Below are 7,690 nucleotides of genomic sequence, written 5' to 3'. Positions count from 1 at the left end.
CAATATGGGGGCTAGGGTTTCTCTCTACAGCTCTCTGGAAGTGTTAGGGACAAAGGAGGCCAAGTTAGAGCGTTTAAATAGGGTGCAAACACCCGGATTAGGGTTTTTGCCCAAACAGGGTCTACTCGCCGAGTTCAAAGCTTAGACCTCGCGTCTCATCCTGCTTCTACTCGGCGAGTTGGTCCTTCAACTCGTCGAGTCCAAGGCAAAACGCATAATTAAGATATATTAATTACAAGGATTACGTACCAGGAACCATGTGCTACAAATCTCCTCCACTTATTTTAGAATTCGTCCTTGAAGTCTGCTGCTCGATCCTGAAACAGCTCGGGGTAGTGCTCCATCATCTATTCCACCGGCTCCCAAGTCCACTCCGATCCCTTCCGGTGCTGCCATTGCACCTTCACGAGTTCCACCCTCTTGTTCCTCAGATCCTTCGACTTCCTGTCGAGGATTGCCACAGGCCGCTCGATGTAATTCAGGCTGTCATCGACCTGAATATCCTCTAAAGGCACCACTGCCGAGTCGTCCACCAAACACTTCCGCAACTGAGAGATGTGAAAAGTGTTGTGGATCTGGCTGGGTTCGGCTGGCAGATCCAACCTATACGCCACCTTGCCTACCCGGGCTACAATCCTGAATGGCCTGATATACCTTGGGCCCAACTTGCCTCGCTTTCTGAATCGGATGGCGCCTTTCCATTGCGACACCTTCAGGAGAACCATATCTCCGACTTGGAATTCCAAGTCTGAACGGCGCTTGTCGACATAACTTTTCTGCCGACTCTGAGCAGTCTGAACCCTGATCCAGACCTGTTGAATCTTCTCTGTCGTCTTGAGCACCACTTCGGTGCTTCCCATGACCCTCTGGCCAACCTCTCCCCAACATATCGGGGTCCTGCACCTCCCCCCATACAACATCTCGAAGGGAGGACGGTCGATGCTCGCATGATAGCTATTATTATATGAGAACTCCACCAACGGGAGGTAGGTATCCCAACTACCTCCGAAATCCAGAACACATGCCCGCAACATATCCTCTAACGTTTGGATGGTCCAGCTCGCTCTGACCATCCGTCTGCGGGTGAAAAGCGGTGCTGAAATGCAGACGAGCATCCAACTCGTCATGAAACTTCTTCCAAAACCTGGAAGTAAAACGCACATCTCTGTCCGAAATTATTGATACTGGAACCCCGTGCCACGCCACTATCTCCCTAATATAGATGTCGGCTAACTTCTCGGCCGAGATGCTCTCCTGAATCGGAATAAAATGGGCACTCTTGGTCAATCGATCCACGATGACCCATATAGGATCAACTCCTCGCGCTGTCCTGGGAAGCTTTGTGATAAAATCCATCGTAATATCTTCCCATTTCCACAACGGGATATCCAACGGTTGTATCTTGCCGTGCGGTCTCTGATGCTCGGCCTTGACCTTCCTGCAGGTCAAGCACCGCTCGACGTACCAAGCCACATCCCGCTTCATGCATGGCCACCAATAGTCCTGACGAAGATCCCTATACATCTTCGTCACCCCGGGATGAATGGAGAATTGAGATTTGTGCGCCTCCTCCATCAAGACCTGGCGCACGCCTCAGAGGTATGGCACCCACACCCTGCCGTGTAATGACAATAATCCCCTGCTGTCATAGTCGAAGGAGGAAACCTGACCCACTATGCGCTCACTCTTCCGATGTTCCTCCTTCATGGCCTCCTGCTGGGCCTCCCGAATCCGCTCCAAAAGCGGAGTTACCACTGTCATCCGCACGCAAATATCCCTGATCGGCGCCGCTTTGCGGCTAAGCGCATCGGCCACCACATTGGCCTTCCCCGGGTGGTAATGGATCTCACAATCATAATCCTTCACCACATCAATCCACCGAAGCTGCCTCATGTTCAAATTCGGCTGATCCATGAGGTACCTCAAACTCTTGTGGTCCGTGTAAATGGTACACCGAACCCCATAGAGGTAATGTCGCCAAATCTTGAGGGCGAAGACCACCGCCCCCAACTCTAAATCGTGTGTCGGGTAGTTTGCTTTGTGAGGCTTTAGCTGCCTCCATGCGTAGGCAATGACATGCCCTTTCTACATCAGTACCGCGCCCAACCCCAAAATGGATGCGTCACAATATACCACAAAATCCTCTACGTCCTCTGGCAGGGTTAAGATTGGCGCCACGCACAATCTCGATCTCAGAACCTCGAACGCCGCCTACTGCTCAGGCCCCCATCGAAAGACCACGACTTTCTTAGTCAGTCGTGTCAGGGGTACGACTATCTTGGAACCTGAATGAATCTCCGATAGTAGCCTGCTAATCCCAGGAAACTCCGAATCTCAGATGGAGACTTCGGAATCTCCCACCTCATTACAACCTCTACCTTGGCCGGATCCACCGAAATCATGTCCTGGTTGACAAGGTGCCCAAGAAACTACACCTCGCGCAACCAAAACTTACACTTGGAGAACTTAGCATATAAGCTTTCCCTCCTCAGGGTCTCCAACACCTCTCGTAGATGCCTCTCGTGTTCCTCCTACGTCTTGGAATAAACCAAGATGTCATCAATGAAAATTATCACAGACCTGTCCAGCATCGGTCTGCACACGCGGTTCATGAGGTCCATGAACGCGGCAGGAGCATTGGTGAGCCCAAACGGCATCACCACGAACTCATAATGGCCATATCGCGTCCAAAACGCGGTCTTCTGCACATCCTCCTCTCTGACCCTCATCTGATGATAACCTGAACAGAAATCGATCTTGGAGAACCAATATGCTCCCTGTAACTGGTCAAAGAGATCATCAATCCTCGGGAGTGGGTAACGGTTCTTCACTGTTACCTTGTTCAGCTCCCGATAATCGATACACATCCGATGCGACCCGTCCTTCTTCTTCACAAACAGGATCGGGGCTCCCCAGGGTAAACTGCTCGGCCTAATGAATCCCTTGTCGAACAGCTCCTGCAACTGTGTAGACAACTCCTGCATCTCGGGAGGAGCCAACCGGTATGGTGCCTTGGCTATCGGAGTCACACCAGGGACTAGGTCGATCCTGAACTCTACCTGTCGCTCCATAGGTATTCCAGGAAGCTCCTCTGGGAACACGTCGGCATAGTCTCATACCACCGGAACCTCGCTCACCGTCGCCTTACCCGCCTCCCGGGTGTCCATAACATACGCGACATATCCCGCGCAAACCTGCTAAAGGTAGCACCTAGCTCTCGCTGCTGAACATACTGCGGGTCCACGTTGTGGCCTCTCGCCGTGGATCACCAACTCTCCCCCACTTGGAGTCCTGATCCGCACCAGCTGCTGTGCGCAATCTATCACCGCCCCATTAGGGCTCAACCAATCCATGCCTATAATCACCTTGTTCCCACGCAACGGAATGGGAACCAAATCCACCAAGTAGTGCTCCTCAAACAACCTTAGAACACAATCCCTGAACACTGATGATGCTCGCGCCGATCGATCATCGGCAATCTCTACCTCTAAAGGGCAATCCAACATGCCTGGAGACTCAGGAAACTTCTTGCTAAGCGCAAAAGAAACAAACGATCGGGTAGCCCCCGAATCAAACAACACCTGAACTGGGATACCGTTCACATGGAACGATCCTAAACAGAGCACATACATATAGCATATCAAAAATTATAGCAGCATAACATAAACCATAAATAAGAAATCATACCCGTCACCACATCGGGCGTGGTGCGTGCCTCCTCAGTAGTCAACTGAAAGGCCCGACTCCTCACCACTGGAGCCTCTGACTTGCCCTGCCGGCCATCTGTGATCCTCATAGTCGTTGGAGCTGGCGCCTTTACTGGCGCTGATGTTGTTGTCAACTAAGGGCTATTGGCCCTCTTGTGGCCCTTCTGGTTGCAGTGAAAACACAGCAACTCAGATGTTTGAACAACTGAGGCAGGGGCAGTACAATCCCTGCCAAAGTGTCCTGTCTTGCCGCACTTGAAGCAGCCCGATGATCCCAATCTACATGCTCCCTCGTACGACTTGCCGCATTTCCCACAGCGGCCCGGTCCTCCTTGGCCTTTCGGCCTACCGTCTGATCCCTTGGGCTTCTTCCCCGAAGCCCCAGCCACCTGCCCTGCCTCTGCCTTCCTCTTCCAAATATGCTCCAGATCAATCTCCCTCTCCCTTGCCCTGACAATCATGGACTCCAGGGTAGGGCAAGCTGAAAAGCTAACATGCTCCCGGATTTCAGCCCGTAGCATGTCATGATAGCGGGTCCTCCTCATATCCTCATCTCCCACATACTTGGGCACCAGCAATGCCCTCTCCTAGAACTTAGCGGTGATCTCCGCCATAGTCTCCATAGTCTGTGTCATGTCTAAGAACTCCCTGGCCAGCTGCTGAAGCTCGACAGCCGACACAAACTCTGCCCTGAACCTGGTCACATAGTTCGACCAGGTCATAGCCTCAACAGCCGAGGCTCCCAACGAGTCACCGACGGACTCCCACCAATCTCTATCTCTGTCTCTCAAACACCCTGCTGCGTATCTCACCTTCAACGCCTCAGGGCAGAAGCTAGTCAGCTATGCGGACTCAATGTCCGCAATCCATTGTCTGGCAGCAATGGGGTCCTTCGCCCCATGGAAATCCGGTGTACTACTGCCCCTGAAGTCCTTAAAGGACAGTGTGCGAGATCCTGACTGGCCAGATGCCATGTCACTCCTAAATGCCCTGAGGCGGTCCTCCATCAGCTCAACTATCCCTTCCTTTATCGACCCAAAAATGATGGGGGTTGACTCAAGGATGCCTCTGGTGATCTCTGACGCGATGAACTCGTGTAGCCTCTCATCCACTGGCTCGGAACCTGATCCCGAACCCGATCCCTCTCCAGAACTGCCAGCAGCTGGCCTTTGGCGTAGTACCACCATTCTGCCATACATACAGGCAACCATTAGTGATACTGATACCTCTAAAGGGATCACATCTATTTCAAGTTCCCCGGTCTTGTCTCGGCCTTCCTTAGTTCGGGTACGGATCCTCTGCTTTCAGTAGTACGGGCCCATACTACCTTCCACATCTATCCGTACCTTCTTCAAGGACTGCCTCGACTCCACCAGATCCCTATCACTATTATTGATCACTGCTATACTCATCCTAGGCTTGCCCTAGGGAAATCTCTGACTCCACCCTACCCGGTCCTCAACTGCTGAAGGCCTCCTTGTAATGCCAATTAGCCATTACCTGAATACCATCACATGTGATGAGGCTCAGATAATCCTTCGAGTAACAGACTCGTCCCTACAACGGTTAGACTCAAACGAGAGTTGCGCAATAGGGCCAAATCCAGCACTCTAAGTTTATTCAACCCTGGTCACATGTGACGTGACGTATTCACCTAATGGCTAACTCCCATCACTCAGAGCCCCACAAAGCACAAAGCAAGCAACATTCGGAAAAAAGGGAACAACCTCAAGCAAATCTGTTCTCATAGAGAGAAACTGATCTAGCATACAGTGCTAAACTCATACTATCAGGCATAACCTAAACAGGCTATACTACTGCTGTCTACTCAATACTAGCATGCATTTCTCATAAGCTGAAGCATATAAAGTAGGCACGTAAGGCATCACTCCTAAATCCTTAGTCGTATTCTAGCATGCTGTTCTACTGAAACTGTTAAACATAACATAAACTTGTATGGGTATTTTAGGGAATACTTACCTGAGCTCGGCCGGTCGCGCACATCACACACTTCGTTCTTTCTTAAAACTCTTTACTTAATCCTTTAGAAAACTTTTCTTTTTCAAAATCCTTTAATCCCTTGATTTGAGTTCAGACACCCCCGAGGGTGTGTCCGAATCCCTCAAACCAGGGCTCTGATACCAACTTGTAACGACTCAATTTTCCAAGTCCAAAAATTTCCTTTTTAATTCAACACTTTGCAAAACATTTGAAAATAAACAACATTCGATCATATCATTTCTTAAAACATATTACCTGTCTGAAAAACCAAAACATGGAATCAACCATAGTGTCAGAGTACAGATCCCAGAACAATCTCTTAGTGCGGAAAACAAGAGGTGTGTATGATGTGCCGCTACCGTGCCAGCTCCTTCCCCTTCGCTGAAGAGGTACCTGAAACCACAACTATAAACTGTAAGCACGAAGCTTAGTGAGTTCCCCCACAATACCTCATACCATACAATCATACAATGAACAGCTAGGAGATACGGGCCTCGCCCACACTCATGAAGATACGGGCCTTGCCCACACTCCGCTATCTGGGAGATACGGGCCTCGCCCGCACTCTGCTATCTGGGAGATACGGGCCTCGCCCACACTCCGCTATCTGATAGATATGGGCCTCGCCCACACTCCGATATTTGAGAGATACGGGCCTCGCCCACACTCAGCTACTAAACCATAACATACAAGTATCACACAGACAACAAGTATAAGCAATTTTATCATACTGGCATATAACATAATCAAACTCAACTATGAGATACGGGTTCTTCCCACACTCCGATACTAACATATCATCTATACGGGCCGGCCTTGGTGCCTTAGACCCGTTCCTACTGGAAGGAAACTCACCTCGAAAAGTAGCTACCGAAAGTCTGACTGCTAGACGTCTGACTGCTGCACCGGTAACCCTCCGGCTACAAATCCATAAACATAGATTAGCCACTCATAAATACCCTTAGGTCAATTGACTGACCCACCCCTGGTCCAAGGTCAACTCCTTGGTCAAATTCAACTTCCAATTGACTGGACTCGCCGAGTCATGGCACAGACTCGCCGAGTCCTTCTCCTACTATCCTGGTCCTACTCGCCAAGTCCCTCTTCCCACTCACTGAGTCACCCTTAACTCACTACTTGGGACTATAAAACCAACTCGCGATCTGACTCGCCGAGTCCCCACGAGCAGATCTCCTACTCGCTTCCAAATCCTCACCAGAGCATCCCTTATAAGGATTTGGGTTTCTGGGACTAATTCTACACGTTAAATTGCTAATTCCACGTGTAGATACGAAGGGTTGGACCTTCAACACTTAAACCCCTCTTACTCAGTAACAGTTCATATGGCTCGCCGAGTTTGAAGAACAACTCATCAAGTTCCAGGCAATCTTCATAGGACTCGCCAAGTCTAAGTCCATCTTCATAGAACTCGCCGAGTTCCACTTTGGGACTCGTCGAGTCCCTTCGACCCACTTCCCATACAGACCAAATCTGAGACATACAACACTTCTAAACCATAGATATATGCTCCTAGGGCATGCTTATCATGTAAAGCTGCAAACTTTACGTGCATGCATGGCCCCATAAGCTCAAAAAGGCAAATCCAAGCTCTTTAAGAGGTCATACACTCAATAGGGACCTCAATAACCCCAACCACATCGACTTTACACTTCCAAGATGTCCATAAGGTCCAAATCTGAAGTCCTTTCATAACATATAGCATAACACATGGAGCTTGAGGTTTTAGGGCTTGAAAACCACTAATTTGGGACAAAAAGGGGATCTAATGAACTAGTGATCAAGGTACGAACTTTTCTACCTGAATGGAAGCTTCTCACATGTAGATTCCGAATCTACCTCCCCTCCTTGCATACTTCAACCTCTTCCTTCTTCTTCTAAGCTCCAAACCTTCTTCACAAGGCCAAAATCACTCTCAAGAACAATATGGGGGCTAGGGTTTCTCTCTACAGCTCTCTGGAAGT

The sequence above is a fragment of the Lactuca sativa genome, chromosome 7 (genome assembly GCF_002870075.4).
Source record: "Lactuca sativa cultivar Salinas chromosome 7, Lsat_Salinas_v11, whole genome shotgun sequence".
Lineage (NCBI taxonomy): Eukaryota > Viridiplantae > Streptophyta > Magnoliopsida > Asterales > Asteraceae > Lactuca > Lactuca sativa.
Note: the sequence above shows the minus strand (reverse complement) of the source record.